A 12,114-nucleotide genomic window follows, 5' to 3' on the forward strand; every position below is an offset into this window, starting at 1 on the left:
ACAATTGATCAGCCCGCCGATTGTGAAGTAAGGGCAGTGATACGGTTTTTGTCTGCAAGAAACAATTCAGCGGCGGAAATCCATCGGCAGATTACTGAAGTGTACGGTCCTAACATAATGAGCGACAGTAAAGTGCGCAAGTGGGTGCGAGCTTTTAATGAAGGACGGGATAATGTGCACGATGAACCACGGTGTGGCCGACCATCAGTGATTTCAGACGATTTGGTCAATGCGGTTGACAAAAAAATTCGTGAAGATCGCCGATTCACTATTACAGACGTAGACATGCATTTTCCGAATGTGAGTAGAACAACTTTGTACAGAATTGTGTCTGAACATTTGAAGTTTCACAAATTGTGTGCACGTTGGGTTCCCAGGCTGCTTACTGAGCCCCAACGAATGAAAAGAATGGCTTTTGCTCTTGATTTTTTGGAGCGATATCATAAGGAAGGTGACAGTCTTTTAGACAATGTTGTCACAGGGGATGAGACATGGGTTTCTCACATCACTCCAGAGTCTAAACGTCAGTCAATGCAATGGCGTCACACGTCATCGCCAGTCAAGGTCAAGGCAAAGCAGACAATCTCAACACGTAAGGTTATGCCGACTGTGTTCTGGGATAGACGTGGAGTATTGTTAGTCGACTTTATGGAGAGAGGAACAACGATTAATAAAGCCGCCTACTGCGCTACCCTGACTAAACTTCGACGTGCAATCCAGAATAAGCGACGTGGTCTTTTGTCGTCTGGAATCTTGTTGTTGCATGACAATGCCAGACCCCACACTGCAAATGAAACGCAAGCTCTGATCAAGAAATTTGGATGGGAACAGATGGACCATCCTCCTTACAGTCCGGACCTGGCGCCAAGTGATTTCCACCTGTTCCGTTACTTAAAGGAGTTTCTCGGCGGCAAGCGCTTCGACACAGATGATGAAGTGAAAGAAGCAGTTAAGGACTGGTTATCGTCACAGGCGGCCGATTTCTATAACATGGGCATTCAAAAGCTTGTTGAACGATGTGACAAATGTTTAAATAAGTATGGAAGTTATGTAGAAAAATAGATAAAGATGTAAGGAATGTAAATAAAACAATTGTTTTGAAAAAACATTTTAGTTTTGATTTTTTTTTTATAACCGGACCTTACTTTTGGAATAACCCTCGTAACTTACGTGAGATGTCCATCTGGTGCATTTGTTTTTATAGTTTTCTTGCAATACAATATATTCTCAAGGATATTTGTGCAAGAATGCACAAATCCCATGTGTTTATCCTTTCTCTCTGCATTTAATGCCTTATATATATGGTGTAAAAAGCTTGGTCAATCTAACATAAAAGTAATTTATGCTTCCTTTCCCAAAAAATGCCATATCTTTATATCATTGCATTGCAACATCTTCCATGTTCATGTACTTTGTAAAGTATGTATTTATTTGCGTATGTTGTAAATCAAAACATGTGGTGCACATTGACAATTTATTCGTTTTGTGACCGAACAAAAGTGGTTTATGATGCAGAACGACATTTGTGACTGTGAAAATACAAACATATTTGAGAATGTATTTCATTGCAAGAAAACTGCAAAAACAAATGCGCCAGACGGAGATTCTAACACAAATATGTAATGCATCCATTTGATTACACCTTTGTATTTGTGAATTCTGGTTTTCTCTTAGGGCAACTCACAGGAGACCAATGTATAATTTGTTTTGATGAAAGCATGAAAAAACTGTCTGATGATGAATCTGAAAAATTCGGAACCAGTAACGGTACTTTTTAAATAAAGTAGCCTAAAACCAATTTGTGGCTGGTTGCTGTACGCCATCAACAATTTATTTCATATGACAGCCTCTGTCTCTAACCATGTCTATATTTGACAAAATTGCACCTAGAGTAGGATCCTGTGTCGTCTGTTCAATCTTGAAGTTAATGATTCTGGTTAACCTGTAGATTAGAAGAGCAATTATTAAACGAAATTAGGTAGTTTCCTTGCAGATTTACTGTTTGTATATGTAATCAAATTATATTGAAAGTATCGTAACTAGTGACTATAGTTAATACTTGCAAGATTATTTATTTGTGTCTTTTTATCCAACAGGCACTATGCAGTTATAGCTTCAGATGCCTGAAAATGTAAAAAATATAACTATGATAACCTGTTGGCATCAGTATCTTGTGATGCATCTATTGATACCATTAATTTGGAATTTTGTCTACACACAATTCCTACGCTACAAGATAGGAAAAAATTGGAAATTTAAGTTTTTTGATATTGCTTCACTCATTTACTTTTGCACACATCTGCTCGTAACAGCTACACTACGCAACGGATTTTGCAGACCGCCGGGCGTGCCCATTGCTTGAAGTTTACTCTCACAGAAAGAGGTCACACAATAGAAGATATAGTATATTGCGTTCTAGATTCTTGTGGTGTATAACTGACTGACTTGAATATCGATGTTATGTAAGAGATTTCAAAAACTGTGTTTAGATTATGTGCATTTTTCAAAAACCCTTCGTAAAATTCAAATAAATATATAATACTTACCTTGGAACTTAATGATCTTTCTTGAACCTGGGCCTTATGAACAATTGTTTCGAGTGTTTCACTGCCTAACACTAATGGGAAGGTTTCCATTTCCCTCCATGACAGTATTCAGTTTTCATTCGGCGAGGTTTTTAAATAAAAATACGCTTTCTGATTAAGTGACAAAAACGTTTATGCAGAAAATCTCGAGTAACAAATTTGCACATTTACGACATTAACACTTTCAGTTCTTTGATGCTATCAGTGACAGCAGAATGCACGAAATACATCTAACAAATTCCCTTCACTCTGAGGGATGGGTTTTATTCAGATGTCACAATAAACACCTTTTCACATAGCAAAAATAGTTGGTGACATATCTGAACAGACTTTAGCATATCCCTGCCATTTTTCAGAAGACTGTTGTTCCGAGACGACGAGTTCTGCATCTTAACACCTTCCGTCTGTCGCTTCAGTTATTTGTCGAGCCTAGGTAGCGTCATAACAAGGAGAATTATGCATAAAGAAGAATGTTGTGTAATCAGTCCGAATGGACGACAGAGGAAAAAAAAGGGATTTAAGTTTGACAGAAATATAATGATTTTTGAAAACGCTACTTACAGTCTTGCATAGTATAAGATTAAATAAATATACAGTTCTGATCTACACAGTGCTATCTAGTGACGCAGAAGAAGAACATGTAAACCGTTTTTAAAAAAGTAACGCTAAATATCTTCCAGCAGGCTTCTGCTTCTATCTTTCAGTAACCTTACGCTAACATCGATAGAATGTAATGCTAGCTATTAGAAATGAAGATTTCTCACAGTGTGCAGAGACTTCAGGACTGATGAGCTCATATGCAAGAAGATTAGTTCTTAATTTTTCCTAGCTTATATTACATTTCTCAGTAGAGCAGAATAAATTGCATGGAAAAATAAATAAAATACACAAATTTTTCAGAGGCTCATCACTGAAATTTTTAAACGCTGTTGCCTAAGTTATTTCACTACTTTGACAACAGAAGCATTGCTGCAGTACATTATAGGAATAATACAGCACATTATATTAGGATACTTGAGGTCATTTCTTGTCCACACTTATGTAAAGGCGAATTATGAACGGATACTCTTCTAAACACATGTATATCAACAATAATTTATATAAATATAAAGAATTCTCATTTAGTCATTTCACTAAGCGTTTAGTCTGTCACTTATAAATGAAACTTATCCAAACAAACCAAAGAGACCACCAGCTCCACCTCCTAAACCACCTGGCAAAAGACCTCCAAAATGACCTGCTCCTCCTGCTACACTCGAAGATTGGGATTCTGATCCTGAAAAACCTAAAGGAAATCCTCTGTTTCCTCCTAACCCACCTCCAAAGCTCCCAGCTGATGACTGAGAAGAAGACCCAGTAAATGAGCCACCACCAAGTCCACCACCCAGTGATCCAGCTGATGATTGGGATTGAGAACCAGTAAACGACCCACCACCAAATCCGCCACCTAGTGAGCCAGCTGATGACTGAGATCCAGACCCAGTAAATGATCCACCACCAAGTCCACCTCCTAGTGAACCAGCTGATGATTGAGACTGAGATCCAGTAAATGACCCACCACCAAATCCGCCACCTAGTGAGCCAGCTGATGACTGAGATCCAGATCCAGTGAATGAGCCACCACCAAGTCCACCTCCTAGTGAGCCAGCTGAGGATTGAGATCCAGACCCAGTAAATGAGCCACCACCAAGGCCACCTCCTAGTGAACCAGCTGACGATTGTGATCCAGACCCAGTAATTGAACCACCGCCAAATCCACCACCAAATGAGCCAGCTGATGACTGAGACCCAGACCCTGTAAATGAGCCACCACCCAGTCCACCTCCTAGTGAACCAGCTGACGATTGTGATCCAGACCCAGTAAATGAGCCACCACCAAGACCACCTCCTAGTGAACCAGCTGATGATTGTGATCCAGACCCAGTAAATGAACCACCACCAAATCCACCACCTAGTGAGCCAGCTGAGGATTGAGATTCAGATCCAGTAAATGAACCACCACCAAATCCACCACCTAATGAGCCAGCTGATGACTGAGATCCAGACCCAGTAAAAGAGCCACCACCCAGTCCCCCTCCTAGTGAACCAGCTGATGACTGAGACTGAGATCCAGTAAATGAACCACCACCGAATCCGCCACCTAGTGAGCCAGCTGATGACTGGGATCCAGACCCAGTAAATGAACCACCAAATCCATCATAACCACCACCAAATGCTCCTGAGCTGGATTGTGACTGTGATCCAGTGATTCCACCATCTACACCATACCCACCTCCAATAGCACCAGATTGAGACTGTGAACCACTGATTGCACCACCTACACCAAATCCACCTCCAATAGATCCAGCACTTGACTGTGACTGTGATCCAGCTACACCAATTCCACCTAAGCCACCATGACCTCCGTACCCACCTCCAATAGCTCCACCAGATGGCTGTGATCCAGCTCCACCAATTCCACCTACTCCATCATGACCTCCATATCCACCTCCAATAGCTCCACCAGATGACTGTGACTGTGATCCAGCTGCACCAATTCCACCTACTACACCATGACCTCCATGTCCACCTCCAATAGCTCCACCAGATGACTGTGACTGTGATCCAGCTGCACCAATTCCACTTACTCCACCATGACCTCCATACCCACCTCCAGTAGCTCCACCAGATGACTGTGACTGTGAACCAGCTGCACCAATTCCACCTACTCCACCATGACCTCCATATCCACCCTCAATAGCTCCACCAGATGACTGTGACGTTGATCCAGCTGCACCAATTCCACCTATTCCACCATGACCTCCGTATCCACCTCCAATAGCTCCACCAGACGACTGGGACTGTGATCCAGCTGCACCAATTCCACCAACTCCACCATGACCTCCATGTCCACCTCCAATAGCTCCACCAGATGACTGTGACTGTGATCCAGCTGCACCAATTCCACCAACTCCACCATGACCTCCATGTCCACCTCCAATAGCTCCACCAGATGACTGTGACTGTGATCCAGCTGCACCAATTCCACTTACTCCACCATGACCTCCGTACCCACCTCCTATAGCTCCACCAGATGACTGTGATCCAGCTGCACCAATTCCACCAACTCCACCATGACCTCCATGTCCACCTCCAATAGCTCCACCAGATGACTGTGACTGTGATCCAGCTGCACCAATTCCACTTACTCCACCATGACCTCCATACCCACCTCCTATAGCTCCACCAGATGACTGTGATCCAGCTGCACCAATTCCACCTACTCCACCATGACCTCCATACCCACCTCCTATAGCTCCACCAGATGACTGTGATCCAGCTGCACCAATTCCACCTACTCCATCATGACCTGCGTATCCACCTCCAACAGCTCCACCAGATGAATGTGACTGTGACCCAGCTGCTCCAATTCCGCCTACTCCACCATGAGCTCCATACCCACCTCCAATAGCTGCCCCAGATGACTGTGATTGTGATCCAGCTGCGCCAATTTCACCTACTTCACCATGACCTCCGTGCCCACCTCCAGTAGCTCCACCAGATGACTGTGACTGTGATCCAGCTGCACCAATTCCACCTACTCCACCATGACCTCCATATCCACCCTCAATAGCTCCACCAGATGACTGTGACTGCGATCCGGCTGCATCAATTCCACCTTTTCCACCATGGCCTCCGTATCCACCTCCAATAGCTCCACCAGATGACTGTGACTGTGATCCAGCTGCACCAATTCCACCTTTTCCCCCATGAACTCCATATCCACCTCCAATAGCTCCACCAGATGACTGTGACTGTGATCCAGCTGCACCAATTCCACCTACTGCACCATGAGCTCCATGTCCACCTCCAATAGCTCCACCAGATGACTGTGACTGTGATCCAGCTGCACCAATTCCACCTACTCCATCATGACCTCCGTATCCACCTCCAACAGCTCCACCAGATGAATGTGACTGTGATCCAGCTGCTCCAATTCCGCCTACTCCACCATGAGCTCCATACCCACCTCCAATAGCTGCCCCAGATGACTGTGATTGTGATCCAGCTGCGCCAGTTCCACCTACTCCACCATGACCTCCGTGCCCACCTCCAGTAGCTCCACCAGATGACTGTGACTGTGATCCAGCTGCACCAATTCCACCTACTCCACCATGACCTCCATATCCACCCTCAATAGCTCCACCAGATGACTGTGACTGCGATCCAGCTGCACCAATTCCACCTATTCCACCATGACCTCCGTATCCACCTCCAATAGCTCCACCAGATGACTGTGACTGTGATCCAGCTGCACCAATTCCACCAACTCCACCATGACCTCCATGTCCACCTCCAATAGCTCCACCAGATGACTGTGACTGTGATCCAGCTGCACCAGTTCCACCTATTCCACCTCCAATCGAACTTGCTCCAGACTGTGACCCTGCACCACTGATTTCATGTCTTCCTAGAAAGCTTCCACCAGTAGCACTTGATTCAGACTGTGATCCACTGATAGCGGCACCAATTCCTCCAAAGCCGCCCCCAAAAGATCCACTTGATGATTGTGACTTAGATCCAGATGCACCAACTCCACCTAGTCCACCTGCTATTGCACCGGACTGGGATTGCGACCCACTAACTGCACCATTGTATCCTAGGCCAGTGCCAAAAGAGCCAGATGAAGATTCTGAAGAGGATCCAGCTATACCGACACCATTAAATCCTCCTCCAATAGCATTTGAACTTGACTCTGATGAAGATCCGCTAATTGTACCGGAACCACCGCCTAATGACGCTGCTGAAGACTGTGCTGCCGATTCAGACACTGCAGCTCCACCCGGTTTAATGCGTCCATATAATATGCTTCTTCTTAAGTGCTCTCCTCCTGCTTCCAGACTTGACACGCCTTCAGCGGACGCTGTTGACTCTGAGCCTGTTGTAGCTATTCCAATTTCCTTGTCGAGGACGTTCCGCTTTTCTTCTTTCAGTCCTGAAAGAAAATTTGTGTTTAATTTATATAATTAAACGTAAGCTGTTTCTGCAAGTTAACATGTAGAGTTATCTTCTATTGCTCAGTTTCTCTGCTGAACTGCTCGGCATAACTTATATGTACTGTCAAGAGTTCCAAGTAGAAGAATTAATTCGAAGTTACTGTTAAAAACAGTTAAATTTAATTTCGAAAACAATTTCTTTTTGTGAAGTGCCTGGTCCTGGATGTGGTCTTCTAGTTGAGTTGACTGAAGTTTCGTTTAACAATGTATGAAACGTCATAGAGAAAAAGAAACATCTTAACGATCTTCTAATGCGTTTTGAAATTTGTGTCCATTTCATAAGACTGGTCCTGCTCACTTCAATTTTAATGACCGAAGAGCAAAAAACCGCCTACCTGGCCCTGGTTTGCCCTGATACATCGTTCAAAGATGCGTTGCAAGACATCCACGACATCACCATCGAAGTATTGCCATGTTTGGCCCACAATTCCTGCGATTGTGATGAAAAACTGCTGTGGAAAAAATAGATATCTGTTCCTTTAGTTTAAGTTTTTAATAGTTATTATAATACGTAATTTTTAATTTATTTGTTGCAATATGAGTGAGTTAATTGAAATATGTATGTATTAGAATAGAGGCAGAAGAGCTGTATAGGTGAGCGTACGGGGAAGTAAAATATTTGTAGACCTGAAACGATGATTTGAGAACAGTAGTAATAAATATTGAAACTATGTCACATGTAGTAAGAAAAGCCGAAGCGAGTAATTCCCGTTTTCTAGAAGGGTCGTCGGACAGGTACGTATAATTAGGGACCTATATCGCTTACGTCAGTCTGCTTTGTAGTCATGTAAGTCGTGGTATGCTCACCAATTATGACCCTTTTAGAGAACCAAAATCTTAATAGTGGAGTTCAGTATTGTAACATACATCTTGTGAAAGTCAGATCGCTCTGATCGTCCATCAGATCTCTAGCGCTGTAAATGATGAATGACTGGTTAGTTCAAATGGTTCAAATGGCTCTGAGCACTATGGGACTTAACATCTGTGGTCATCAGTCCCCTAGAACTTAGAACTACTTAAACCTAACCAACCTAAGGACATCACACACATCCATGCCCAAGGCAGGATTCGAACCTGCGACCGTAACAGTCGCGTGGTTCCGGACTGAGCGCCTAGAACCGCTAGACCACCGCGGCCGGCGACTGGTTAGTGAATCGTTGGTTGATATCCTGAGGATATTCGGTATACGAGGATGGTTTGAAAAGTTCTCGGAATCCCGACGAATGAACAAGTGCCACGTCAGTGCTCTCCGAAGAGCGCTGTGGCGGTGACGTGGCTGTCCTGTTGTTCCCGCGTTGTGATTTGCGAAGATGGAAAAAAAATCGAGATTCGAGCAGTGATAAAGTACTTCGTAAACAAAGGTATGAAAGCAAAGGACATTCGTGCCGATTTCCAGAATGCACTGGGTGTCTCTGTTCCTTCATATTCAGCGGTTACCAAGTGGACAAATTAATTTAAATTTGGTCGATAGAGCTTAGATGATGATCCGCGCAGTGGTCGACCAAGATGAGTCACTACTCCAGAAATCAATGCAAAAATGCACAAAAGTGTTCATGGAGGATCGCCGACTGAAAGTGCGTGAAATTGCTCACGTTTGCCAGATGTCATCTGAAAGGGTACATCACATTTTAACTGAGGAATCAGAAATGAAAAAAATATGATGGGTGCCGCGACTCGTGACGCTGGACCAAAAACATGTGCCGTCGCCAGGGCAAAATTACACGAAGTAAGGTATGAGTTGTTGCCACGCCGCCGGCCGAAGTGGCCGTGCGGTTCTGGGCGCTGCAGTCTGGAACAGCGCGACCGCTACGGTCGCAGGTTCGAATCCTGCCTCGGGCATGGATGTGTGTGATGTCCTTAAGTTAGTTAGGTTTAACTAGTTCCAAGTTCTAGGGGACTAATGACCTAAGCAGTTGAGTCCCATAGTGCTCAGAGCCATTTGAACCATTTGTTGCCACGCCCGCTTATTCACCTGATATGGCTCCGCCAGACTCCTATCTCTTCCCAAAACGAAAAATTTTTCTTGGTGGACGAAGATTCACTTGAAACGAAGAATTGATAGCCGGAGTTGACAACTATTTTGCAGGCCTGGAGGGAATCTTTGGACCAAGTGCCTTAATCTACAAGGAGACTACACTGAAAAATAAAAAAAGTTTCAGTGATGTAAGTACTTTTTCTTCCATTCAGTTCCGAGAACTTTTCAAAACACCCTCCGTAGTTCCACACCGGCATTTAGCGAACAAGATACAAGTTTACGGGGTAGCAGACCAGATTTGTGGCGATGCAGGACTTGGAAGCACATTGAACCCATCGTGTCGTTCTTAACGGAAGGAAACAGTTATAATGCTGAAACTTCCTGGCAGATTAAAACTGTGTGCCCGACCGAGACTCGAACTCGGGACCTTTGCCTTTCGCGGGCAAGTGCTCTACCAACTGAGCTACCGAAGCACGACTCACGCCCGGTACTCACAGCTTTACTTCTGCCAGTACCTCGTCTCCTACCTTCCAAACTTTACAGAAGCTCTCCTGCGAACCTTGCAGAACTAGCACTCCTGAAAGAAACGATATTGCGGGGACATGGCTTAGCCACAGCCTGGGGGATGTTTCCAGAATGAGATTTTCACTCTGCAGCGGAGTGTGCGCTGATATGAAACTTCCTGGCAGATTAAAACTGTGTGCCCGACCGAGACTCGAACTCAGGACCTTTGCCTTTCGCGGGCAAGTGCTCTACCAACTGAGCTACCGAAGCACGACTCACGCCCGGTACTCACAGCTTTACTTCTGCCAGTACCTCGTCTCCTACCTTCCAAACTTTACAGAAGCTCTCCTGCGAACCTTGCAGAACTAGCACTCCTGAAAGAAACGATATTGCGGAGACATGGCTTAGCCACAGCCTGGGGGATATTTCCAGAATGAGATTTTCACTCTGCAGCGGAGTGTGCGCTGATATGAAACTTCCTGGCAGATTAAAACTGTGTGCCCGACCGAGACTCGAACTCGGGACCTTTGCCTTTCGCGGGCAAGTGCTCTACCAACTGAGCTACCGAAGCACGACTCACACCCGGTGCTTTCATATCAGCGCACACTCCGCTGCAGAGTGAAAATCTCATTCTGGAAACATCCCCCAGGCTGTGGCTAAGCCATGTCTCCGCAATATCCTTTCTTTCAGGAGTGCTAGTTCTGCAAGGTTCGCAGGAGAGCTTATGTAAAGTTTGGAAGGTAGGAGACGAGGTACTGGCAGAAGTGAAGCTGTGAGTACCGGCCGTGAGTCGTGCTTCGGTAGCTCAGTTGGTAGAGCACTTGCCCGCGAAAGGCAAAGGTCCCGAGTTCGAGTCTCGGTCGGGCACACAGTTTTAATCTGCCAGGAAGTTTCATATCAGCGCACACTCCGCTGCAGAGTGAAAATCTCATTCTGGAGTTATAATGCTAATTGCGGGAGCACCTCAAAAGAGTGTTGAGGGACCCGTTACTATGACGTAAACTCTTACCTGAAGAACTATGACCACGTTTTCATCTTCGGTACTGTGAAACAAATCTCATCTCCTGCGAGTTCTTTGCTTTCCATATTTTGGGAAGAGGTAGTATGAACCAAAACAAGGAAAAAAATGTCCAGTAAACATAGGTGTCTCAACGGAAGGCTCAACAATGGCTACTTCACCGACTCTCCGTGGTGGTTCAGCAGTCATCGCACTGTTCGTGTGGATACTTGTCTTGCTGCAAACAAGCCTATTTCCTGATCCAAGGTTCTAGACGTGGCTGTGCCAGCCTGTATGGAGTTTAGAATCCCTGAACCCACCGATTACATATTCTCCCCTGAATGCGAAAATATTCAGCTGACGTCCACCTGTTGCTGTTGTGGTCTTCAGTCCAAAGACTGGTTTGATGCAGCTTTCCCCGCTACTCTATCCTGTGGAAGCCTCTTCATCTCCGAATAACCAATGCAGCCTACGTCCTTCTGAATTTGCTTACTGTATTCATCTCTTGGATTCCCTCTACCACCCTCACTCCTCACACTTCCCTCTAACACTAAATTGGTGGTCCCTTGATGTCTCAGAATGTGTTCTATCAACCGATCCATTCTTGTGGTCAAGTTGTGCCACAGATTTCTTGTTGCCACAGTTCTATTCAGTACTTCCTCATTAGTTACGTGATCAACCCATCTAATTTGCAACATTATTCTCATCAGCACATTTCAAAAGCCTTCATTCTCTTCTAGTCTAAACCGTTTATCGACCATGTTTCACTTCCATACATGGCTACACTCCAGAGAAATACCTTCAGAAAAGACTTCCTAACTCTTAAGCCTGTATTCGAGGTTAACAAATTTCTCTTACTCAGAAACGCATTTTTTTTTATCATTGACAGTCTACATTTTATATCCTCTACTTCGGCCATCATCGGCTATTTTGCTGCCCAAATAGCAAAACTCATCTACTACACTACTGGCCATTACAATTGCTACATCAAGAAGAAATGCAGGTGATAAACGGGTA

The sequence above is a fragment of the Schistocerca americana genome, chromosome 1 (genome assembly GCF_021461395.2).
Source record: "Schistocerca americana isolate TAMUIC-IGC-003095 chromosome 1, iqSchAmer2.1, whole genome shotgun sequence".
NCBI classification, from domain to species: Eukaryota; Metazoa; Arthropoda; class Insecta; order Orthoptera; family Acrididae; genus Schistocerca; species Schistocerca americana.